The following is a 27741-nucleotide window of genomic DNA, read 5'->3' as shown; positions in this document are numbered from 1 at the left end:
TCAGCAAACAAGCAAAAGCTCCAAAGGTTCATTTCTGTGGAGCAGAGGAAAATAATCCCCAGCAAAGCACCACTCCCTTCACAATCCCAGGCTGTTCCTTCGCATGACGCTTGAGATCCTCGGAAAGGCATGTGTCTGGTGATACTGCTGACCACAAGAGGGTAACATGAAAAAACTCCACCTCTTCTCCCACCCCATCACCCCCACCAGCACTGAAGCCCACCTGAGGCGCACGGGCGGCAGAGCCAGCACCCACGCACTGCCCGGGAGCCCGTGCGCGGGAAAGGCGGCAGACTCGGCTGACAGTCTCTCAGACAGCGAGACACAGCTCCCCCAAAACCAAAAACACTTGTTAAAACCCAATTAGAGAGCCACAAAATATTAATTGTCGTCAGAATTTCCTGAATAAGGTGTAATTTTTAGAAAAACAGTGTCTTTACCAAAAATAGAGGTCCTCAAATACCTTAAAATTTTGTTGTTGCTACTGCTGCTTTCCCTAAAGCCAAATAAACAAAATAAATCAATATTTACAAGAAAAAAAAAGAGACTCTTTTTGTTGGTAGTGTGACCCCCTTCAAAAATAATTTGGGGAAGTGGGAATGGAGAAGCAGATAAAAATAGGAGGGGAACACTCTCTGCCCCAGTAAGCCTGACTGCATCTGTGAGCAGGGCTGGGAGGATTAAAATGTCTTCGAGCTACCCTGTCAGTCTGTGTTTGACTCCTGCAAATCTTCCCATGCTAACAATGCCCCAGGTGCTGGGGTGCTGGCACTCTGCTAACCAGCACCCCTGCCGCCTGCAGCAGAACAGGGAGGGACAGAGACATGCTCCTCAGGCCAAGCCCTGGAAGCCCTGCCATGTGCCGGCCGCACCTGCTGCCCCTGCCCCTGCCCCGGCTCTGCCAGGGGACCACTCACTGAGCCTCCACTGGCCTTTCCTGAGCACCGACCCAACCTGGCAGTAGGCACACACGTAATTTCTGGGATCAATATATTAGTAGTAATAAAACATCTCCTTTGGTTTTATAAAACATATCCTTAAAACATTTTAGTGTATCTAATTTTAAGTTATAATCCAGTAATCATTTCACTCACGTAAACTACAGCCTAGGGTTCAGTGAATTCATAAATGAACCGTAGTTAGTGATCTGCGACGAGTCAGCTTCCAAGGAACCACACAAAGGCAAATGTAGTTTGCAAAAAATAAACAAAAGAATAAAAAACAGATAGGTGGTAGATTTTGTTGATTTTCTAAACTAGAGACAAATGACTTCAATGCTCTTAGGCAATATTAAAGAACTAACTTACTGAATTTGTAGTTAACAGATAACAGAGAAGTCGTGATATGACTTATCACATGACCACATGACCCAGAAATCACTTTTCAGGTACACAGCCAAGCGATGTGAAACTTGCATCCACACAGAAACCTGTCCGGGGTGTTGCCAGCAGCTTCACTCGAGACTGCTGAGGCTGGGAGGGACGGAGGTGGCTGTCAGTGGGGGATAGATAGATAAATGATGAGTCATCCATAAAATGGAATATTCTTTAACAATTTAAAAAGAATAATCTTTGAAACACTACTCTAGCATATATGTACCACATACACAGATACATATTAATATACCTTATAATTGTCTTTTTTCTGCAAAAAAATAAATAAATATTTTAAACTGTATTGTGGATATCTTTCATTATAGGTGCACACGTTCTTTTCAAAAGCTGCAGATACACCTGACCAGTGTGGCTCAGTGGACTGAGCGTCGTCCATGGACTAAGAGGTCCTGGTTCGATTCCTGGTCAGGGCACATGCCCAGGTTGCAGGCTCCATCCCCAGTGAGGGGCGTGCAGGAGGCAGCCAATCGATGTTTTTCTCTGACATCAATGTTTTCATCTCTCTCTCCCCCTTCCTCTCTCTCTTTAAAAAACAATAAAAACCTATTAAAAAAATGAACTATTAATTCACACAATATCGATAACCTTAAATGCATCTCACTATGGTAAAGAAAGCTGTTGTGAATCCACAGATCCTTCATGTCGCTCCATTCACATTAACACCCTGGAAAACGTAAAGTCAGCCTGGCCAGAGAGCTCTGCTGGCTAAAGCGTCATCCCAGGACACCAGGCTGTGGGCTCGATCCCTGGTCAGGGCACACACTGAAGCCACCAATGAATGCTTAACTGAGAGGAGCAACAAATCAATGTTTCTCTCTCTCTCCCGCTAAAAGTCAATACATTTTTTTAAATTTAATATAAAAAAAAGAAAAATGCAAAATTGAAAAAGGATTCGACAAAACACAGATCAGCAGTGACTGGGGCCTGGGGAGAGGAGAGCAGCCGACGCCATGAGGACCCCCAGATGTAAGACCTGCTGGGTGTGCCCTAGGGGTGCGGTGCCGGGCACAGGACTGGACTCTGTCAGAGCCCAGAGAACATGACAAAGAGCGAACTTTCATGAATGCTGACCAAACAACTGCCAGAAACAAACAGAAACCCATCAACCGTACCCTGGAAGACTCCAAGATGAAAGCAGACTGTGACAGATGAATCTACCTGCTTACAGTTTATGACAGAACAGCACTGAAGGAGGGGGAGGGGAAGAAGCCAACCAGACTAACTTCAGGAAACAATGTCCTGACTGGGAAGTACAATTAGTAATAAAACAGACACTACACTCAGTGGGAAAATGTTTCTCGTGCATATGTAAGTCAGCGGCTCTGACACAGCTTTTCAGGCGCCCTGGATAGATCAGGTAAGAAGAGGGCTCCGTGGCCAGAGGCAGGTCCCTCGCCATCAGCCAGCTCTGTCACGTGCAAACGGAGAGAGACTGGACCAGACACCTGTGGTCCTGGAGCAGAATCAGAGACATCAATAGGAATGCATGTTTCACTTAGCATATATACATATGGATACAGACACGTGGCAGATGTGTGGGTACATGGTCGGTAGGCACACATACATGACCTAACGCTGCCCCCGAAAAGGCCTACAAAGAACAGCACATTAATAACAATGAGCATATCCAAAACCCACATTGTGGTTTCTAAACATCATCCCTCAAGAAAAGGAATCCTGGTTCCTTGGTACAAGGCTTCTCCTGCTACAGGGGTGAAGAAAATACGGGATGAACCTGGAGCACCTGCAGCACCGATAAAGTTAAGAAAGTGCTCAAAAAACTGATGGATGGGGCAAGTGCACTGAGAGCATTTCCAATGCTTAGGTTGCAAAAAATATGAGCAACAAAATAAAAATACAGCACTGGATTAGAACTCAAAGTATAAAATAGACATACACTGGTTCATACTGATGTAAATAACTGAATAAATAAATGAATAAACAGAGAAAAACACAAATCTTTCCCACAGAAGGACTCCATCGCACATGCAGATACTCGCTCCCCCCTCCCCCCCTAGTGTGACATGGACTTACGTGACCTGCTTCCAGAAAGTAGGGTATGGACAGAAAAAAGAGCAATGTCAGAGTGGAGGAGCCTGGCAAACATGACCTTGGCCAAGGGGTCAAAGTTAATATGATGGCACATGGTATCAGGTGGACATCACAGACCCTGATACAATGACATGAAAGGTCACTCTGCCTCTGTTGTATTCTTTCAAAAAATGCATAATCCTAATGAGAAACCAGCAGCAAACTCAGACTACAGAATAGTCTAAAAAATATCTGGCCAGTACTCCTCAAGGCTATGAGGATCATGAAAAACAAAGTAAAACTGAGAAACTGGTATGAACCAGAAGGGATGGGGAAACCGAATGCACCGTGGTACCCTGGACTGGGTCCTGAAACAGGAAGAGCATCATGGAAAAGCTGGTGAGACCCACATAAAGTCCAGTTCAAAGTAGTTTAGTTAACACCAAAGTCAGTTTCTTAGTTTTGACAAATGTACCATAGTGATGTTAACAATGAGAAAAACAAGGTGTGAAATATGCTCTCTTTACTATTTTTGTAACTTTTCTGTAAAGCTAAAATTATTCCAAAATAAGAAAGTTACTGAGTAATTAGTCTATGATGTTAGAAGTCAAAATATTAGATGTCTTCGGGTAGTGACACCAAGTGCTGGTTAAAAACATTCCCACGTACAAAAACCACCACCTCCAAGCTCAGGTGACAGTTCGCTGGTAAACTCACAAACCTTTACAGGAAAAGGTAACAACTTCCTACACATACCCTGTCTGAAAACATGACACACCCAGCTCCTTCTCGAGGCCAACATTACCCTGACCAAACGAAGCAATGACATTACAAGCTGAAAAACCAAATCCCTCATGAACAGAGACGTAAAATTTTCATCAAAACATTAGCACACCAAATCTATCAATATATACAAAAAATAATAAATAACTAAATGAGATTTAACCCAGGAATGCAAGCTTGGCTCAACATTCCAGCTCAATATAATTCACCATGATCACAGGTCTGAAAAAGAAAAACTATTTTATCATCTCAATAGCAGCAACAGCATTTAAAAAATTCGACAGCCATCACTGATAAAGGCTCTCACAAGCTAAGACAAAGTAACTTTCCTAACCGATGAAGGGCATCTATAAAAAACACACACACACACACAAAACATCATACTTAACAGTAGGAGACTGAATGCCTTTCCCCTAGAACGGAGGGCAAGGCGAGGAGGTCCACAGGTCTACTCGCAGACCCTAGTCACTGTGTCAGCGAGAGGAAGGTAGGAACACCACAGACTGAAAAGAAAGAAGCACAGCGGTCTTCAAACACAGATAACAAGATCATCTATATAAAAACTCCAACGGAATCTATAACAGAAAACCTAGCAGAACCGGTAAGTTTGACAAGGTAATGGTATACAAGATCAATACACAAAGAGCAACTGTCTTCTGTAGAAATTAAACAGTGATAGCAGCCATGGCCCATGTGCCGCAGCAGTTAGAGCGATGGCCTGCGCCCTGAAGGGTCGTGGGCTCCATTCCCGGGCAGGGGCACATACCCACATTGCAGGTTCAACCCCTGGCCCTGGTCAGGGCATGTGCCGGAGGCAAATAATCAATGTGTCTCTCTCATGTTGTAATCTTTTCAGAGAAAAAAAATCTCAAAAAACAGAGTGAGATTATGCATCAGAAGACTTCTACTCTTGAGATAGATGTTAATTCTCCCCCACCTGATCTAGATTCAAACAATCATACTCAAAATCACAGCATTTTTTAAACAGACAATAATATACTGATTCTAAAATTCATATTGAAACACAAAGGACAGAAAGGAGTCAAAACAATTGGTAGGAAAACAAAGTTGGAGACTTACACCATCTTATAAAAAGATTTAAAGCAATCAAGACATAAGGATAGGCATGCTGATCAAAAGAACGTGAGAGAGGGAGAACAAATGTATGAGACATATGCCAGAACACACAGCCCTCCACCCTTACCTCGCACCACATACAGATGTTAATTCGTGTGGACCTGGTAAAGAGAGGAGCTACTCAGAAGGGTTCCTGGTGGCTAACTGGGCCCACATTTTTCTTTTTCTTTTTGGTATGTGCCCCTAGAGGGAACCAAACCCGGGACTCTCTGGTCTGCAGGCTGACGCTCCAATTGCTGAGCCAAACCGGCCAGGGCTGGGCTCACATTTTTAAAAAACAGAGCCTAGCACCATTTCTGCAGGGGCCTGTGCGCACTCCCAGAGAAGCCGGCCCTGGACCCCGCCTCTGCCCGGGAGGCCGCCCTGTCTCGGGGTCTGCGCTGGCCCTGACCAAGCAGTTCCCGGAACCCCACTTCACCCAAGGGCACTGAAGCTTTCCCCATCTGATTTGGGCAGCACAGCTACCCCACCACTGACCAATCAGAGGAGCTCCGTCTGACCAATCAGGAAAGTGCCTTTTGGACCAACCAAGCGGGAGGATGTGGGGTCCTCATTTGCATGAGCACGTGCTGAGCAGGCGGGGACACAAGCCAGCTCCCTGCCCAGGGCCGCTCCCTGCCCGCGGAGAGCGAGGGGCGGAGGCCGAGGGTGTCCTGCCAGCGGGGCGCGGGGCGCGGGGCGCGGGGCGCACACCTCGGAGGGGGCGCGGGGAGCCTGCGGGGCTGAGCCGCGGGCCTGCACAGCCCTTCCTTCCCCCCTCGGACGGGCCTGCGGGCGCGGACCGCGGTGTGGACTCGGCGGCTGCTCTGACAGGTTGGGATTAGGTCGAACCTAACAGGTGGGTCAGGTCGAACCTCTGCTCTTTGAAGGACACTGCTGAGGAAATAAAAGGCCAGACTGTGAACTGGGGAAGATGTCCAAGCACAAGCCTGATGAAGGACTCGCCTCACATTTCAGCGAGGACGGCCAGGCCCTGGCCCTGTGGCTCAGCGGCAGGGCGGCGGCCTGCGGACCGAGAGACCCGGTTCGGTTCCGCTAAGGGCACGGACCTCGGCTGCAGTCGTCCGCGGCCCTGGTTGGTCCTGCTCCATGTGTCCCTTTCCCGTCGCTGTTTCTCTCTCCCTCCCGCTCTATCTGAACGAAAAATGGAAAAATGTCCTCGGGTGAGGGGGAAAAAGTCAATTACTAAGATCTAAACAGACACTTCACAAAAGAAAATGGCAAAAAGCACCTGAAAATTCCTCAACATCATGAATCAGAAGAGAGACGCAGAGACACAGCAAGGACGGAGAAGCGGGCAGCCCACCGCGCTCGGACCTGCGCCCCAGCAGCGCCCGCGGGAACCCCGTCTTGCTGTGAGACCCCGACATGAGGACGTCACTTTGGAAAAGTCTGGCAGTTTCTTATAAAATTAAAAATACTTAATCAACAATTTAGCAATCCTATCGAAAGGGTTCAACCAAAGAAAAATGAAAATGTATGAAACTCAAAAGGTTGAACATTTAAAAAACTTTAATTCTTAGCACTGAACATATTGTAAAAACATTTAACATTCAATAAGCACTATATTGACATAACTTACCTCAATACCTAAGAGCAATTGCCTCCCCTAAGAAATTCTCACCAAACACCCCAACACTAGCACGGAGAACCTGGCAGACCCTGCAGCCAGCCCGCCAAGGTCGTCGCCAAGGTCGTCACCAAGGTCATCACCAAGAGTAATGAGTCCTGTTGAGCAGGAGCCCTTGATACGGGCTGTGACCTCCCCTCAACAACCCGTAAGTCCAGTCGAATCGTGAGAAAAACACCAGACACATGCAATGCAGGGGTCTACGAAGCGAGCCTGACAGCTACTCCTCACGACCGTCCAGATGACCAAACCCGAGGTCTCGAATCCTCAGGGTCTGGGAAGCTGCCCAGCCCAGAGCAGCCGGCGGAGCCCGCACCCCTGAACGCACTGTGGTGAGGCGGCCCCTCCTGCAGCAGAAAAAGGAGAAGGGGCCAAAGCTAAGGAAATGGGAGTGAACTATGGACTTTGGCTAGTGATGCGTTAAAACTCACTCATTAGTTGTTAACAAATGCATCATACTAATGGAATATGAATGTGAATATAGGGTACATGTTTACTAGCTTTTTCATTTTTCTATAAATTTAACCTTGTTCTAAAAAAACTCTTAGAAACACCTCACCCTCCCATCTCATCAAATAAAAAAGAATCTCATTAAAAGAAACAGTACACTACAGGAAAGTAATGTGCTACAGGAGAGCAATGCACACGGGAAGGAATATAAACAAACTGGGTGCTAATGTAAAGAACAGCTTTGGCAGATCATAAGGGTTTTTACTGTTTAGTGGAAGCCGAGAGCATAGCAGGAATGTTGAAAATACTCTCCCACTGCTTCTACTACACCGATGTTTCCACGTGAAACTCAAGACTGCAGATGACAGCAACAATGCACTCTGATGACTGCTGTGTGGGTTTCAAAGTAGAACCGCTGTTAATGAACCTTTAACATTTCCTGATGCGAAGACTAACTTAGCTTAAAATCTGAGAAAAACAGTGGCTAACTGTGGGGGAGGAGGGGCAGGAATAAAGGGGGTCCTTCTGAGCATGCTTCTCTGAGTTTGTAAGTTTTCTCTCTTAGATGTTTGAGTCACGTGTCTTCTCATTCTCAGTCTTCAGTGGGAAACTAAGGTGAAACAGCAACCTTATGTCTTTAAAAGTCTGAGAAAGATTTGGTGGGAACAGCAAATTATCAGTGTGTCCTTCAAAAATGAGAGCTGAACCACGGCAAGTTTGGCTCAGTAGTTAGAGAGTCGACCTGTGGACCTAAGGGTTGTGGGTTCCATCTCTGGCCCTGGTCAGGGTTGTGCAGGAGGCAACCAATCGATGTCTCTCTCTCTCTCTCTCTCTCTCTCTCTCTCTCTCCCTCCCTCCCTCCCTCCCTCCCTCCCTCTCTTCCACTCTATCTTAAAAAAAAAAAATTCAATGGAAAAATATCCTCAAGAGTAACTAAAATATATATATGTGTATATATGTATATACATATATATATGTATTCAAAAATTTTTGAAATTTCAAAGTCCAGAATATCTGTATTTTATATGATGGATTCAGCATTAACAGAGTAGTACTAGTGATCTGAATGACTAATCTGTATGATTCAACGTACAGCTGACTCTTGAGCAACACAGGTTTGAACTTGTACACAGATTTTTTTTCCCAATAAATATAGTCATCCCTCACATCCCTGGGTTTCGTATCCACAGACTCAACTAACCGTGGATCCAAAACAGCATTTTCCATCTGCAGCTGGGAATCAGTGGATGGGGAGACCTGACTGTATTTAGATGAGTTCACTTGTAATTTGTAAGACATTTTTACTGTAGTATTGATTACTTTTGTAGCTACTACCACTTATCTAGTGTTCTCTTAAAAGTTTGTTATTTTAAAGGATGCCACACAAAATCCCAATGTTCAAGAATATGACAGTGAAAACAACTATTTAGAGTGATCATGTCTTAGATTATAACCCTTACATATTAGTTTATAACAGAAGCAGCTGCTTTGTCCACCCTAAGAACTAGTTTGGAATCACCCTTCATGCTATCCCCTCAGTTTTCACTAATAGTCATTACAAAATAAATAGTAAAAATGGCTTATAACTTGTTATGAAACTGTTGTGGGAGGTACTGTCCCCAGTACTGTCTTAAACCCATGTGAATAATAATTTTTATAAATTTAATGCCTTTTAAATGAACTGTTCATGATTTTTTAAATAAATTTTAAAAGGTTGGTTTCCCTGTTACAAAGAAGAAAATACACCCACCAACAGCCAGATCATACTATCCTTCCCCACAACCTCCTGACAGCAGAGAGGCTGCGTGGACCTCATAGATGTCCTACTTGCATTTGTCTCACTGTGACAGCTCAACTTCCTATTTCTATTTTTACGTCTTTATTTGGAGTAAGTATATGTGTGCATGTGCTCTTTTTTATAAACTACGTCACATCCTCCTTGGGGAAGTGGGACATAAACATTATAAATAATTTTTAAAAGTCAAAATAAGTTTATATATTCAGGTATTTTCCTTGAATAATTAAGTATTTGTTTTCATAAATATCTAATCTGATTTGGGGGAAATGGACTACCCTCCTAAAAATAATTCCTCTTTTCATCAGGTATTTAATTGAGAAAATGTCAAATCTCACTTGATCCCGTGTGGTAAATAATACAAAAGTGAACATACTCTCCCTATCCAGATAAGGAGAGTCAGGCTCACAAACAACATAATAAAGAGGTTGATTTAGTTGTCGTATCATCCTTGAGGGACCAAGCGGGGATCCATTTCTAGCGATTCTGCCTCTCACATGCTTTCCTCTATACCACACCACCTTAAACAGAATTTTCATCCAAGACAACATCTAAGTAAAGTAGGTGATAAGCGAGGGAAGGAAGGAAGAAGGGAGGGAAGGAGGGAAAAGAAGAAAAGGGAGAGGGAGGCAGGGAGGGAGCGGAGGACAGACTGACAACTGTCCATAACAGCAGTGACCATCATAAAGCATCTAGGGATAAACTTAAATTATAAATTATTGAAGATCTCAAATTTCTGAAGAAATACAATGTTCACATATAGGAAAACAGTATCAAAAAATATCCACTTTCCCCAAACTAAACTAAATATTCAGTTTAATTATAATAAAAAAATTAAATGGACTTTTTATGACATTTGATAAACTGATTCCAAAATCCATATTTAAAAAAAAGCCAAGTGCTGCCCTGGCCGGTTTGGCTCAGCGGTTGGAGAGTCAGCCTGCGGTACAGAGAGACCCGGGTTCGGTTCCCGCTAAGGGCATGTACCTCGGTTGCAGTTTGTCCCCGGCCCTGGTTGGTCGTGCGGGTGGCAGCCACTCGATGTGTCCCTTCACATCGATGTTTCTCTCTCTCTCTCTTCCTCTCTCTCTGAACAAAAAATGGAAAAATGTCCTCGGGTGAAGATTAAAAAAAAAAAAAAAAAAAAAGCCAAGTGCTGGCCAGTGTGGCTCAGCTGGTTGGAATGTCATCCTGTGGACAGAAGGCCGTGGACCTGATTCCCAGTCAGGACACACATCTAGGTGGCATGTTCGATCCCTGGTCAGGAGCATGCGGAAGGCAGCCTATGGGTGTTTCTCTCTTACACAGATGCTTATTTCTTTCTTTCTCTCTCTCGCCATTCTTCTAAAAAAAAAAAAATCAATTAAAAAAAAAGCCAATAAGAAGAAATTTTTGAAAAATAAAAACTGGGTTAAGGAGACTTCCTCTACTTATAGAGTAAATTTGCTGCTGGTATACAAACAAAGAAACCAGTGAAACAGAACAGAGAGCTCAGAAAGGAGCCCACACAGTGGAAGCGAGACACAGGACAGAGGGCGCTGCAGGTCAGTGGTGGGGGAGGATGGCACTCGGGCAGGACGGCTGGTAAGGAAAAGGAAACCTCATCTCTGCCGCATACTACATTCATAGCATTTTATTAATTTAAAAACACCAGGAGCAAAATATATACAACATAAATTCAATTTTCATAAAGTCAAACAAACAAACAAAAAAAAACCCTCTATGTTTGAAGATGCATAACTATATAGCAAAAATATAAAGACAGGCGCAAGAGCAAAAACCACCAAACTCACCATTGCATTCACATACGCAGAGGAGAGAACAGGATCAGGGAAACGCATGTGGAGAGTCCCAACTTTACCAATAGCATTTACTTCTTCCTTTTCTCCCGAAAAAGATGTTCAGTAGTAGATATATATATATGTGTGTGTGTGTGTGTGTACAATCTAATGAACATTACGTGTGTGTGTGTACACACACGTAATGTTCATTAGATTGTTTTATTTATGCTTAAAATATTTCACAATTAAGTAAAATTATGGGAAAAAGAAACTTTAAAAATTAGATGTTATATTTAACAACACTGAAAAAGCATAGGTTTTTCTCTCCTTTTTCAAAATTTAGAATTCATTTAAAGAATAAAAAATTCATATATACCTTCACACAGTACCATGCCTGTGTCCCAGACCTATTTTCCCCAAATCTCACAAAAGTCCACAAACACCAAACAGCAGCACTGGCCTCAGAGAGCCTGCGGCTCCATGCCTGGCACACGGGGTGTGTGCTGGTGGCCCCACCACGGTCACGAGCAGCAGAGATTCTTGAGCAGAAACGTGGACTCCACTGAGCAACCACCAGCCCACCAGAAGTGGCAGCTCACCCGGGCTCACATCCTGGTACCCACAAAACTGACAGCCGGCCTGGGTCACAGCATTGCCCCTCCCAGGCGCCTTCAAACCCAGCACAAGCGGCAACCAGCTGCAGATCACTCTGTGGTCCCTAAGAGGCCCTAAGCCCAGCGCAAACGGAGGCTGACACTGATCTGCGCAGCGACCCCTTCCAAAAGGTTCCACAAACATCACACCTGGTGGCAGGCTTCAAACCACAGCAGAGCACCACCCACCAGCCCCACAAATGACACTCCACAGTCCAAACTTAGCTGACGAGAGAACACTGCCAATGCAACGCCCACTCCGTGGAACTAGCAGCCAGGCTGCACCTTGTGCTCTGCAGTCACGGGCCACCCTCACGGCCAGTCAGCCGAGGGGCATCCACCCCAACCACGGCTGCCAACAGCAGCTGGGGCTTGACCACAACAGGAAGGCACATAGAGCCCACAGAGGGGAAACCCCAGGAGCATCAGCTGGGTAATCAGGGAAACTGCACCACTGGGCCCCACAGGGCACCTCATGTATAAGGCCACTGTGTCGAGACTAGGAGACAAAGAAACACGTCCCAAATGAGAGAACAGAATAAAACTCCAGAAAAAACTACATAAAATGGAGACAAGGAATCTACCAGTTATAAGGATGCTCAGTGATCTCAGGGGAAGAATAGCTGAACACAGGGAGAACTTCTACAGAGAGACAGAAAACATGGATAAGGACAGAGGAAACATAAGAAGAACTAGTCAGAAGTGAACAGGAGAACTGAAGAATGCACAGGCTGGACGAATCAGAGGTCTGGGAGACAAGATAGCGGAAAACACCCCATCATAATGGCAAGAAAAAAAGAATTTAAAAAAATGAAGACAGTCTGAGTGACCCGAGACATCAAACACCAATATTCTCATCATACGGGTATAAGAAGGAGGAGAGAGAGAGAGCGAAAAATTAAAAACCTATTTGAAGAAATGACTGAAACCCTGGTGAAGAAAACAGACATACAAGACCAGGAAGTGCAGAGCCCTAAATTAGATGAACAAAACATGGCCTGCACCAAAACACAACATAATTAAATGCCAAAGGTTAAAGACAAAGAATCTTAAAGCAACGAGATAAGGGCAGTTATATACAAGGGTTCTCCCATAAGACTGTCAGCTGATTTCTCAACAGAAACCTCGCAGGCCAGAGGGGCTGGCATAAAATATTAAAGTGATGAAAACAAGGACCTGCAACCAAGATTACTCCACCCAGCAAAGCTATTATTTAGACTCGAAGGACAGATAAACAGCTTCCCAGACAAGAAGATGATGAAGGAGTTCATCATCACTAAACCACTATGATAAGAAATGCAAAAAGGACTTCTTTAAGAAGAAAAGATCAATATAAAAAAATATGTAGGCAAGAATAAAATTGTCACTGACAAAGGCAAACAATAAAAGCTATAGACTTACCAACTATAGAAAAAGTAAAAGGAAAAAGACAAAAGTTGAGAGATCATGTATAAATTTAGGAATACATGCAAACAAAACTCACAAAAGAGGTAAAAATAATGACAAAAACATATAAGATGTGAGTAAAAATTGTAGTGATTTTAGAATTTGTTCGCATTTTAAAAACTCCAACTTAAACCCCAACTATGTTATAGACTGCTATAAACATACATGTTTATTGGTATATATGAGGCACATGGTAACCACAAGTGAAAAATCTGTAAGAGACATATGAAAAATACAGAGAAAAGACTACAAATACAATAAAGTCATCACCATATAAGAGAAAAAAACATGAGAACAAGAAACAAAGAACTACAAAAACAATCAGAAAACAATTAACAAAATGGCAATAACCACATACCTATCAATTACTTCAAACATAAATGGACTAAATGTAACAATAAAAAGACCTAGGTTGGCTGAGTGGACTATAAAACAAGCCCAGATAGGTGGCTTGGTTTGCTGGAGCATTGTCCCATTTGCCAAAGGGTTACGGGTTCAATCCCCAGTCAGGGTGCGTACAGGAGGCAACCAGTCAATGTTTCTCTCTCTCTCTTCCTCTAACAATCGATAGAAAGATGTACTTGTCAGGCCAGTGTGTCTCAGTGGTTGAGCGTGGACCCTGCACCAAGAGGTCGCCAGTTTGATTCCCTGTCAGGAAACATGCCCAGGTTGTGGGTCTGATCCCCAGTGGGGGACATGCAGGAGGAGGCCAATCGATGTTCTCTCTCATCAATGTTTCTATCTCTCTCTCCCTCTCCCTTCCTCTCTCTAAAATCAATAAAGCGGAAAAATTTAAAAGAAAAAAACATATACTCAGGTGAGAATTAAAAGAAAAAAAGACCCATACATATACTGCCTTCAGAGACACACTTCAGAAAGAAAGACAGAGTCAAGGAATGCAAAAACATATTTCAGGCAAATTGAAACAAACAAAAAGCTAGCATAGCAATACTTATATGAGACTAAACAGGCTTTAAAACAAAGGCTATAATGACAGACAAAGAAGAATATTACATACTAATAAAGGGATCCATCCAACAAAAGGATAGAATTCTTGCAAATATCGTTGCATCAAAGGTAGGAGCACTAACACACAACAAATACTGACAGACATAAAGGGAGAGAGTGACAAAGAGGCAGTAACAGTAGGGTACTTGAGCCCGGCCTGGTGGCTCTGTGGATTGAATATCGTCCCGTGGACTGAGAGGTCCCAGCGTGACTCCCGTCAGGGCATATGCCAGGGCTGCGGGCTCGATCCCCAGCAGGCTGCTTGCAGGAGGCAGCCAGTCCATGTTTCTCTCTCACATCGATGTTTCTATTGCTCTCTCTAAACAATCAATTAAAAAAAAACCATACAACATGGTCAAGTGGATTTATTCCTGGAATGCAAAGCTGTTTCAACATCAAGTAATCAGAGTGATACCACACATAAACAAAATGAAGGATAAAAATCACATGATCTATCAATACATGTGGAAAAATCCAACATCCACTTATGATTAAAAACTCTCAGCAAAGCAGGGGTACACAGAACATACCTCAACATAACAAGAGCCATATATGACACACCCACAGCTAACATACTCAACGGGGAAAAGCTGAAAGCTTTCTTCTCTTCAGGATCAGGAACAAGACAACGGTGCCCACTTGCCCACCGCTGTTCAGCGTAGTACTGGAAGTCCTAGCCACAGCCATCGGACAATAGAAAGAAATAAAAGGCATCTAATTTGAAAAGGAAGAAGTAGAACAATCATTACAGAGAACCCTAAAGATTCTGCAAAAAAACAATCAGAACTAATAAATTAATTCAGTAAAGTAGCAGAATACAAAATTAATATTCAGCCATGGGTTGCATTTTTTTTAAAATCCTCACCCAAGGATATTTTTCCATTTATCTTCAGATACATTGGGAGGGAGGGAAGGGGAGAGAGAGAGAGAGAGAGAAACACCGATATGAGAGAGACACATCGAATGGCTGCCTCCTGCACAACTCCAACCAAGGCCAGGGACCAAACTGCAACTGAGGTACGTGCCCTTGACATGAATCGAACCTGAGACTCTTTGGTCTGTGTACAGAAGCTCTAACCACTGAACAAAACCAGCCAGGGCTGGTTGCAATTTATACACCAATAACAAACTACCAGAGAGAGAAACTTAGAAACAATCCCAATCACAATTGCATTAAAAATAATAAAATACCTAAGAATAAATTTAACCAAGGAGCCCAGCCAATGTGGCTCAGTGGTTGAGCGTCGACCCCCGCACCAAGAGGTCACTGGTTCGATTTCCAGTCAGGGCACATACCCATGTTGTGGGCCTGATCCCCAATGGGGGCATGCAGGAGGCAGCCAATCGTTGTTTGCTCTCATATATGTTTCTATCTCTCTCTCCCTCTCCCTTCCTCTCTCTGTAAAAATCAATAAAGGAAAAAAAAAATTAAATTTAACCAAGGAGGTAAAAGATTTGTATTCAGAAAAGTATAAAACATTGAAGAAATTGAACAAGATACAAATCAGTTGAAGCAAATACCGTGCTGAAGGACAGGAAGAATTAACATCTTTAAAATGTCCACAGTACCCAAAGCCACTCACGAGATTCACTGTACTCCCTAAAAAAATACCAATGGCATTTATCACAGAACTAAAACAAATAATCCTAATTGTATATGGAAGCACAAAATTCAAGCCTAAATAATATTGAGAAAGAACAAAGTTGGAGGTATCACACTAATATAGATATCCAACTATAATTATAAGGCTATAGTAATCAAAACAGCATGGTAATGACATAAAAACAGACACATAAATCAATGGAACAGACTAGAGCCCAGAAAAAAAAAAAAAACATAACTATATGGTTAATCAATCTACAACAAAGGAGGCAGGAATATATAATGGAGTAAAGACAGTCTTTTCAATAAATGCTGCTGGGAAAACTGGACAAACACATGCAAAAAAAATGGCACTAAACTACTTTCTTACACCACATAGAAAACTAAACAGAAAATGGATTTAAGACTTAAATGTAAGATCTAAAACTGTAAGTCCCTAGAAAAAAGCACAGGCAGCAGACTATTCGACATCACTCTAGCAATTTTTTTTTGGATATGTCTTCCCTGGCAAGGCAAACAGAAGAAAACAAACAGGACTACATCAAACCACAAAGTGCTTCCACAGAGAGGGGAACCATCAACCAAACAAAAATACATCCTACTGAATGGGAGAAGATATTCGCCAATGACACATCCAGTAAGGGGTTCATACCCAAAATACATGAGGAAGCCATACAACTGAACACCAAAAGAACAATACAATGCAATTTAAAAATTGGCAGAGGACCTGAACAGACCTTCTCCAAAGAGGGCATAGAGATGGGTAATCGATATATTAAAAGATCACCTATCATGAGGGACATGCAAATTAAAAGCACAATAAAGTATCACCTCACACCTGTCAGAATGGATACCGTCAATCAATCACCAAACAAGTGTTGGGAGGATGTGGAGAAAAGGGGACCCTTGGCATTGTTGGCATGATTGCAAACTGCTGCAGAAATTATGAAAACCAGTATGGAGACTCCTAAAATTAAAAACAGAAGTAGTATAGGACCTATCGATTACAGTTCTGGGTATTTACCTGAAGAAATCCAAACCACTAATTCGGAAAGACACATGCACCCATGTTCACTGCAGTGTGGTTTACAACAGCCCAGACAGGGAAGCAGCCCAAGTACCCATCGTCAGATGAAGGAAAAAGATGTGGAACACAAATAAACTGACTATTACTTGGCCATAAGAAAAGAATGAAATGTTACCATTTGAGACAACATGAACAGACTTACAGGGTATTAAGCTAAGTGAAATAAGTCAGACAGTGAAAGACAAATACCATCTGATTTCACTTATCTGTGCAATCTAAAAAAACACACAAAATAAATGAACAAAATAGAAAAAAATTCATAGATACAGAGAATAAACTGATGGTTGCTGGATGGGAGGGGACATCCGGAGACGGATGAAAAGGTGAAGGGACTGAGAAGTACAGACTGCCACAGGCATACAAACTGCGGCCCAGAGAATACAGTCAGTCTTACTTTAATAACTATGTACGGTGTCAGCTGAGTATTAGACTTATCGAAGTGATCACTTTGAGATCTATAAATGTCTAACACTATTTTGTATACCTGAAACTAATATAATATTGTATGTCTACTACAATTTTTAAAAATTATTTTAAAGAAAAAGGTGAAAGGGATTAAGAAGCACAAGTTGCCAGTTGTAAAAATAATCACGGGGGTACGAAGCACAGCATAAGGAATATAGTCAATAACACTGCAATGACTACGTATGGTGTCAGGCGGTACTAGTTAAGATGATCACTTCATAAGGGATATAAATGTCTAACACTATGTTGTACACCTGAAACTAGACACTACTGTATGTCAACTGTTTTTGAAAAATAAATTTCTAAGGAATGAAATGCAAGTAAAGCATTCTTGGAAACAGGAACACTCACAGCACACCTGCAATGTGGTCATTAGAGCAGCCTCGAAAAAGAGGCATTTCATGTTTCCTTCTCTTCAAATCTCCAAAAGTTATAACCTGCTTTTAGCCACATGGTAAAAACCGCCCTATTCAATTGCTTGGTACCAGTGATTGGTCAACTAGTGGAAAAGAGCAGTTCAAGTAAAGAACTGTTAACACACACACACACACACACACACACACACACACAAACTTAATTTCAATTCAAAAGGACTAAATGTACATTTATTTGCCAATTTTTAAATGTAGGATTAAGGTCTTTTCTTTAAGTAAGAATGTGCTGCTAATGGAAGTGCCCTATACTTTTTCTTGTATGAACTATACTAAAATAAAGTACATCAGCTATGATTTATTTCCTGTTTTACTTTCCTGACAGTGGAACAAGAAGCAAGGACACTCACTAGCCTCTGCTTTTTCCCAAATAGCTAACAGCTGTTTTTCATCCACATCTAATTTGACAGCAATTTCTTAAGAGTCAGTTTCTATTCATGTGTCCCAGGCAGACACACCTCGGTCTTCACAAAAATGTTCATACTCATATTTCATTGATTTTCATAACATTTAACTAAACTACACAGTCGCCCCGTTGATCACGGTCAATCGGTCCCAGGCTCTGCGCGGTGAAGGGCTTTCCGCCGAGCAGGAGTCTCCACCCATCGTACAGTCGGCCCTCGGCCCTCGCCGCTTCCCACATCCGCGTTCGCAGCTTCACCCTGTCGCGGTTTTTTCAAATTCTATATACTATATATACTCTACACTATATTTGAAAAAGCTATTATTTGCAAGCTTTGCGTCAGCCATTATATTAAAAACCATTCATTAAAAATCTTATAAAAGTATTTCCTATCTTAACTTCAAAATTAGAACTACACATAGAGTTTGGCAGAAAAAAGTGAAAAAGTCTTTGAGTTGCAGGAATAATTTCAAATATTTCTGGAAGAAATCTTCTACTTGTAAGATCATATGCATGACTGAGATAAGCTTTGCAAATAAGCACATCTGGAAAATTATCTGCTCATGTGAACTTAAATGTATCCTGAACAAATTTAAATATTCCACATACAAAACAAGTTAACAAGGTAACTGCAAAACCAGAACTATGAGATACACGAGTTGGATTCTTTTTCCTCTCTAAAAGGACTACTTAAGGACTTCTCTGAAAATATTTTGAATATTTGAAAAGGTGCTTGAAAGATCTGATTTTTCACAAGAATTTTTCCAAATTGCATGACAGCAAAAAATATATGAAAAAACCCTTCTCCACTTTAACATCAACTAATAAATAACTTGACAAACTAAGGAGAGATTCTAAGTATACTTTAGATGGTTTCTTGAAATAAAAGTCCTAATTTTTATTAGTATTTACCTGTAGACCAAAGTTGACCATTAACTATCTTCTGATCCTTCCAACTACAAATACTTTCCAGTTAGGAATCTTGGTACTTGTTAACATCAAAATCTTTAAATAGAACTGTCATTATGACACTAAATCTCATCTTAGTTGTACATCAAGCAATGTCCATACAAATATCCCTTTATTGCTGACTAAAACACACAAAGAACTGATTTTCAAGCAGATATTTCTGTAAATCAAAGGATGCATTACCATATTTCATTTTAAATATTTTTAAATTGAATAACAGTTTGTAATTTTTACTACCATTGCCTTCTATACATGGCAAAATACTGGTTTCTATTTATAATAATAGTTTCTTTTGAAAATAAATTTTTAACTTAAAAAGTAATGCTAAAGAAAACATTAAGTAACTGATGGTTCAGGGATTATATGATTATGGCAAATCATTAAAGTAGTATCCAATAGCCTCAACATGCATTCAAGGCCACTTTAATTGTCCTTCCAGTCTCTTTTCTCACCACAACCTGGTAATGTACCACACAAGAAACCAATGTCCATTCTGTGACCCACATCATCACCTCCAACATCACTACCATCTCCTACACACACACACACACACACACTCACTCACTCAACTCTTCACTTTTATGGGGGCTCTACACTAAGATATCTTCCCTAACCTTGTCCTCAACACTATATTATGTTACTAGAGACTTTGTCTTATTCATTTATGCATCTTTCTCTGGGTGCCAGCCTATTTATTCAAAAAATAATTTTTGGAAGAATGGCTCTTAAATTTTACTCTGACTTGACAAGTTTGTATCATTTAGCAGTGTTAATTATATTCTAGTTTCGACTTTCATCTCTCATGAAATTTCCTTTATCATGGATTCTCCTGGTACACTCCTCCAAAACTATTCCTTTGATTCTCTGTAACTGTTTTCCAATCGCCTTTGAGAGCATTTCTATCCTTTCCCAAACATGTGACCCAGGATACCACACTGGCCATCCTCCCCGTGTCATACCACTATGGTTGGGCTCACCTACTCAAATTACTTCGACTACCATCAAAAACACAACAGAGACAGCCAAGACCTCACTCCTCTATACACCCAGGTGCCTACTCGATATCTGCACCTGGATATTCCAGAGGTGCTATGGTGGGCAGTCTGAAAATAATCCCCAGTAAATCTTGCCTCCTGGAATTTGTGCCCTTGTATAGCTCCCTCTCACACTAAATACAGTTGATCCACGTAACCAAAAGAATGTAACAAAAATGAGAGTTTGACTTCTGAGGTCAACTCACAAAGGTCACCATGGCTTCCACCTTGCTCTCTATGATCTTGTTCTGGGTAAAGCCGGATGCCTCCAACACCCCACGGAGAGGTCCACCTGGTGAGGAAGTGAGGCCTCCTCCTAATAAACACTCACCTGCCCAGCATGTGAGTGAGTTACCTTGGAAGTGGATACACCAGCTCCAGCCTCACTGGAGATGCTGAACCATAAACACCATCAGAATGCTGATCCGCATTCCTGATCACAGTCAACTGTAATGATAAATGCTCAGCAGGACTGTTTAGTAGGACTTTTTTTTTTAACTGACTTTTATGTATTTATTTTTTAAACTGAATTTATTGGGGTGACAGAGGTTAATAAAATTATATAGGTTTCAGGAGTACAGCTCTTTAATATATCATCTGTATACTGTATTGTATGTTCACGACCCCAAGTCAAGTTTCCTTCCATCACCATTTATCCCCCTTCACCCTCTTCTCTCCCCGCCCCCCACCCCGACCCCTTTTCCTCTGGTGATCACCATGCTGTTGTCTATGTCTATGAGGTGTTTTCAGTACTTTCTGCGAGTCAAATGTATGTCAAATGTCCAATAAAAAACCACTGGCTACATGTGGCTACTGAATACTTAAATATGATTAGTGTGACTGAGGAACTACATTTTTAATTTTAATTAATTTTAACTAATTTAAATTTAAAGAGCCACATGTCTCGTGGCTACCATCCTGGTACTGCAAGTTGATTTACTGTTTTGGAATAATCTAGTATGTAGTACTTATAGATAACTAACACAGTACCTTAAGCTAATCTGTCCCTCACTACAATATGTTTTCTTCATCTTTTATCTAATCAGTCAACAAAACAAACAGTAAACAGAACCACGCCTATTCCCTCTCACATCCTGTGCAAACACTCCTCTCAGCAAATGGCACCATCACCCCTGAGCACTCAAGCCAGGAAGGCCTTCACTGCACCACCTCTTCATGCTGCTGGTATCCTTAGTATCGGAATTTGTCTCTTCATAGCTCTATTTGTCTCTTCTGCTTTAAACTGTTAAACAAACTGTATTATCACAACTTCAATTTAGGCCTTCATCATGTTTTATCTGGATGACTGAAAAATGTCTCCTTATTGGTCTCTCTGCTCCTAATAGTTTCTCAAGACGACCCCACTCTTCCCACTGCACGAAATGATCCCTCTGTAAAACACTAATCTCCTCCTTCCTCTGACAAAAGGCCGCCCGTGGCCCCCACAATCCAAAGGACAGAGCACACTCCCCAGAACAACACAAGAATACCCGAGCCTCCCTGCTGCACCCCATCATCCAGCCCCACGCTTGAAGCAGACAGCCACCTGCTTTTCTAGATGTGAGCTATCTCACCCTGCGTTTCTGTTCATGCTGCACTTCTACCTGAAATACTCTTCTATGCCTCGCTGGTAACTACATCCCGTTTTTCAGGATTCAATGGAAGTATCCTTCTCCTCTAAGAAGCTGCTTCTAGACAGAAAGGATCCTTCTTCCCCGGGGAGTCCCCACTGGACCCCGTGCACTCAACTGCCTGCCTCCCTCTGTCAGACTACAAGTTCCTAAAAAGGCAGAAAAAAGAAACCATCAACAAAACAAAAAGGCAACCAACAGAATGGGAGAACATATTTGCAAACAACACCTCCAATAGGGGGTTAATATCCAAAATATATAAAGAATCCATACAGCGGTTTGGCTCAGCGGTTAGAGCGTCGGCCTGTAGTCCGGAGAGACCCGGGTTCGGTTCCCACTAAGGGCACATACTTCGGTTGCAGTTTGTCCCCGGCCCTGGTTGGTCGTGCAGGTGGCAGCCACTCGATGTGTCTCTTCACGTCGATGTTTCTCTCTCTCTCTCCCTCCCACTCTATCTGTAAAAAAAAATGGAAAAATATCCTCGGGTGAGGATAAAAAAATAAAAATAAAAAAAAAAAGAATCCATACAACCCAACAAACAATCCAATTAAAAAAATAAGCAGAGGACCTGAACAGACACTTGTCCCAAGAAGACAAATGGCCAAACATTTATATGAAAAGATGCTCAACTTCACTAGCTGTTAGGGAAATGCAGATCAAAACCACATGAGACACCACCTGACACTGTTAGAATGGCTGTCACATCAACAGGAGAAACTGTGGAGAAAAGGGAACACTCATTCACTGGTGGTGGGAATGTAAACTAGCACAGCTACTACAGAAAACAATATGAAGATTCCTCAAAAAATTAAGAATAGAGTTACCATGTGACCCAGCAACCCCTCGGAGTATGTACCCAAAAAATTTGAAAACATTTATTCTTAAAGATATAAGATTGATTCCTTGCAGCGTTATTCATGGTGGCCAAGACGTGGAAACCACCAAAGGGTCCTTCAGCAGATGACTAAAAAATGATGTGCACATATATCTAATGGAATACTGCTTACGCACAGGAAAGATAAAATGCTGCCATTCACGACAACATGGATAAATCTTGAGATTCTGCTAAGTGAAATTAAGTCAGACGGAAAAGAAGACATATTTCATTCATATCTGGGATACAAAACTGAAAACAACAAATTAACCAGAAAATAAAAAGTCACAGACATAGATAACAGTATAGTGATTACCGGAGAAAAGGGGTTTGGGGTTGGTAGTAAAGGATAAAGGGGATCAAATACACGGTGATGAAGAGAGATTGGCTTTGAGTGGCAAGTACACAATGCAATATGCAGATGATGTGTTACAGAATTATGCATTGGGAACCTATATAACTGTATTGACCAAAATACCCTCAAAAATGTAATAAAAAATAAGGATAAAATTGAAAAACAAAGTTAACTTTTTAATAAAAGGGCAGCCTGATGTGCTGCCGACTACGTCTGGTAGTGAGCAGTGTTTGAGAATTCAGACACTCAGACTAAATCTCAGTTGTACACTTGATAGGCATGCTACTTGAAATGTGTCAGCTTCTGTTTCTTCACCTGTAAAATGGAGCTTGTATAACAAAACCTATTACCTCAAAGGGCCATTGTGAGAACTAAGTAAGATAATATGTATAGAATGTGGAACGGAGAGATTAATGGTTGGGTTACCACCGGCTAGGTAGGTGAGGAAAGGGTGAGAAAGGTCAAAGGAGAAGGTATCATCTTTGAAATAACTTTTGCTAGGCTACCCTAAAAACAGTAACAAGCAATCCAGGAAGCCTACTATGTCGTCAGTAAATTGCAGGAAATGGCCAAAGGACTCAACTAGAAACACAGCAAAGGCTGAAGGAGAGCAGAGGTCGTAGGTGGGTCAGCAGGAGCATGCAGAAGCCTGGCGATGACAAGGCACAGAGCACAGGTGAAGGGTGTGGCGGCGAAGAAGCAGCAGCAGAGGCTGAGAGACAGAAAACACCAAGTCTAAAAGCAGAATGCTTCCCAGCAATGGCAAGACTAAGATGTGGTCATGTGGATAGATGGCTGCAGGATCAATCATATGAAATTGCAAATATTGGACTTTTTCATTTTTAGATAATATAGAGTAGACCATTTTTAAATAATAAATTGGACCTTTTTAAAATAATAACAGTGGGGGCATTACACATTAATTCCATTTTACATTCTACCTTTTGCTTCAGTGCCTAAGATAATGTAGAGCTCATAAGACAATTAGGCAAAACTAAAATTTCATTCCTATTAAAGTGTCCTCAATGTTCCCTAGAACACAATTTAAAAATTGCTACTGTAATTTACATTAAAAGATAAGAGACTAAACAAATAACTTTCTTTGGCTGGAACTTCAATTTGAATTTTATACTTTCTTTTTGTTCTTGGATTGTAACTTCAGAGAAATGATAGCTACCCAAAATCGTATTCAGTATCAAATCCAATGACCCAAAGTCAAAAGACCCAGATGTTTTTTATTGACTTCTTTTTTTTTTAAAAGAGGAAGAGAGAGAGAGAAAGAGAGAAAAAGAGAAACATCGATGTGAGAGAGAAATATCAATCTGTTACCCTGCACATGCCCTGACCAGAGATTGAACCTGCCACCTTTTGGTATATGGAACAATGCTCCAACCAAGATACACCAGCCTGGGCAAAAGACCTGGATTTTTAAAGCTGGTTCCAAAAATGTACTAGTTGGGAAACACTGGACTAATCAGTGAATGTCTCTGAATGTTAAGTTTTCCTTAATTTGTAAAATGGAAATAACATCCGCACTGTAGTGCTGTTATATGTATTAAACATAATACCTGTAAAGCACCTTGAATGGTGCTTTAATAGAAGCTGTTTGTTCTTGTTACTAAATGAGGAAACAGTTGTCAAAGTATAGTAAATGTGCCCTGGCCAGTTCTGCTCAGCGGTTAGAGTGTCGGCCTGCGGTCCAGAGAGACCCGGGTTCGGTTCCCGCTGAGAGCATGTACCTCGGTTGCAGTTTGTCCCCGGCCCTGGTTGGGTTGTGCGGGTGGTGGCCACTCGATGTGTCCCTTTCACGTCGATGTTTCTCTCTTTCTCTTTCATCCTCTCTCTCCCTCCCACTCTATCTGAACAAAAAATGGAAAAATGTCCTCAGGTGAGGATAAAAAAGTATAGTAAATGCAAATGTAAATTAATAATAGTATCATACAAATAAATATTTAACAGTGACAATAATTTGAGTTGTTAGGTGTGATGAGACTAAAGTGAATTATACTATTTGTGTGATAATCTCCTCACTTTTAAATATGGAAATATAAGCATGGGTAAATATTTCTATAATAACCAGATTATTTATGGACTGTGAACTGGTTCTTTACCTCATTATTTTTTCCAATGTGATATTTTAATTTCAATCCTCAAAGATAAGAGAACGTTCCCCAGACTAGCACCAGGCCGGATAAGCAGAGATTTCCTTATTGCTAACAGTGTGAGGAAGCAACGCTAGCTAAAATGAGATATGGTACATATCTATGCAGATTTAACAGATCTTCACCCCACGGGGTGGCGGCAAGCATGGGAAAAGCGCGTCCCAGAACTCAGCACCAGGACGTCTGTGCAACCCTGAGGGCTATCAAGTCTCTGAGCCCATAAGAATGCTTCACAGGGCATGGCTTAAGTCTTAAACTTAATAAAATTCTCAAGTTATAATTCTCTAGTCTTTCTCTACTGAGAAACAATAGTTATTCAATAAAAGATTTACTCTGTTATTTCCCTACCTCTGTTGTAGATACTCTAAGGTTACTAAGAAAACGCAAGAAAACAATTTATAGTTAAAAGGTTAAGTTAAAAAACTACACACTTAAATATCTCTTAAGCAACTTTTCTTTCCAATATTATGGCATAAAAAGTGTTTAGACTAAAATGATTCATGCCACAGAATTTTAGTAGCAGGAAAACAATCATTTACAAAAAGAAATGAAGGTTAAAAGTAACAATGTAGCTCAGAAGAAGAATCTAGAGCTAGACTCAAAGGGATAATTACTTACTTACTGTAAGAGTTGAAAATATAAACTAAATGACAAAGGGAAGATCACTGCTATATAGCAAGAAATCTTTGAAAAGAAAACATCTCCACTGCCACTTAAGCAAACACAGACTCTTGCTAAGAAAATACTGAAACCCACTTTATTTAAATCATTTGCTTTACACAGGCCTATTATTAAAAGCATTCACTTGTTGCCTTTTCTTCCTCTTACATACTCAGGATAACAATTTTTGGAGTCACTTTTTACTACTTTATGTGTTTATAATACAAACAAACAAAAACTTCACAAAACTTGTACTAGATGGGCCTTAAGGGAACTTGACTTGTAACAGAAAATTATTTATAAGCAACATATATTAAGCTTCAAAAAAGTCCAATGTTTGCAGGTGCGTGTGTATCTAAAGCAATGAACAAGAAACCAAGTATCACCAGGGCAGTGGGCTCCATGGACTGAGCACCGTCCCATGGACTGAGAGGTACCAGTTCAAGTCCCAGTCAGGGCACATGCCTGGGTGGCGGGCTTGATCCCCAGTAGGGGGCATGCAGAAGGCAGCTGAGTGATGTTTCTCTCACATGGATGTTTCTATCTCTCTCTGCCTTCCTTTCGCTCTAAAAAAAATCAACAAAAAACATTAAAATAAAATAAAAGAAAGAAAACCAAGTCACAAGGTAGCCATTCTTTAGAGGAAATGAGGCAAATTCCCTTGTGTCAGAAATCTCAAAAAGGGGACAGGTAGATAAATGAAGAACAGAAAGAATAAAACATGAAATTATCATGTGAAGACAACACTTCAATGGAGTTGTGGAGTCAGAACCCACTACTGACTCAAAGACCGACTGCCTGATCCAGGTGAACAATCTTGGCAAAGGCAGGCCTCCAAGAGAATAGGCCTTGGAGTCATAACCCTAACACTCCTATTTAGAGCACATGTCTCATTTTGCTGTTTAAAAATGAGGACAATATTTAACTTACACAGCTGAGATTTAAAAAGATAATGCACAGAAAGTACTACTTAGGACAGTGCCAAGAACCAGTATGTACTCTACAAATACATAATCCCTTACCACACCCCAACTTTCTTAATAACATAAAATTGTATCTATTTTTGAATGCTCATTTCCACCAACATTCATTCATCTTGCCACCTTTCTGAAGTGTAAATAAAACATCAGAGAAACAAGTCATCATAACTGAAGCACTGTCCTACTATAGTTCTCAGAATCATTCTCTGATCAAATCGTCGCTGTATTTATCACTGGATACACCGGTTGGCTTAATGGGTTACCTTCACAGAGGTAGCTAATGAGTAGAAAGGTTCTCCTACAAGTAGTGACTAAAGCAATGTCTAATCAACAACATGTGATTTCTTCTGTTCAAAAGCAATGAACACCTACAGTTTCTTAAATTTCAACTTATACCATGTCCTTTTCTTTTTACTTTAGGTAACTCACTAAAATATCATCAATAATAAATAAATAAATAAATAAATAAATAAATAAATAAATAGTATGTGATACTATTTACACATGACTTCTCACCTTTATTTTCAGCACTAATCAATGAGTATCAGTCTTACAGGTAAAGTTATTAATTCTTAAATCAGCAGGTAACGAGAGTTCAAAATAACCTTGTCAAAACAATGTACAGATCAGGCATTTACCATTTACTGAATAAGTAAATAAACAAACTGATGTTGTAAAGATAGAAGTGGACAAATTTTGAATGATTAAAGGCAGATTTAAAAGTTGATTGCCAATCCTAAAAATCTTACCAATTCTGGAAGGAGATGTTATTGTTTCATAGTCTGAATTGAAATAACTCTCTAAGTCTTTTCTTCACTTCTAAATGTACCTTAACTTAAAAAACAGCCTATAATTTGAAATATAAAGGATAAGGAATATTATCACAAGGGATAAAACAGTCACAATAGCAGCAAGTACACATGAATTAAAAATCATTTTACATGCACAGATCAAAGTTTTAGAAAAACATAACTAATTA

At 41.0% G+C, this 27741-nt stretch overlaps 1 long non-coding RNA gene across 1 annotated transcript; it reads right to left on the bottom strand.

Moving 5' to 3' along the window:
• Positions 1–135: 135 nt before the first annotated feature.
• Positions 136–27598, bottom strand: LOC118628978. Its single transcript, XR_004959333.1, has 5 exons — positions 27512–27598; positions 14639–14822; positions 1308–1491; positions 464–496; positions 136–147 (listed from the first exon to the last, which is right to left on the bottom strand). It is a non-coding gene; the product is annotated as an uncharacterized LOC118628978 (long non-coding RNA).
• Positions 27599–27741: the final 143 nt, after the last annotated feature.

The sequence above is a fragment of the Molossus molossus genome, unplaced genomic scaffold, assembly GCF_014108415.1.
Source record: "Molossus molossus isolate mMolMol1 unplaced genomic scaffold, mMolMol1.p scaffold_m16_p_13, whole genome shotgun sequence".
In the NCBI taxonomy this organism is placed as follows: domain Eukaryota; kingdom Metazoa; phylum Chordata; class Mammalia; order Chiroptera; family Molossidae; genus Molossus; species Molossus molossus.
This window is presented reverse-complemented; position numbering and strand designations above follow the sequence as displayed.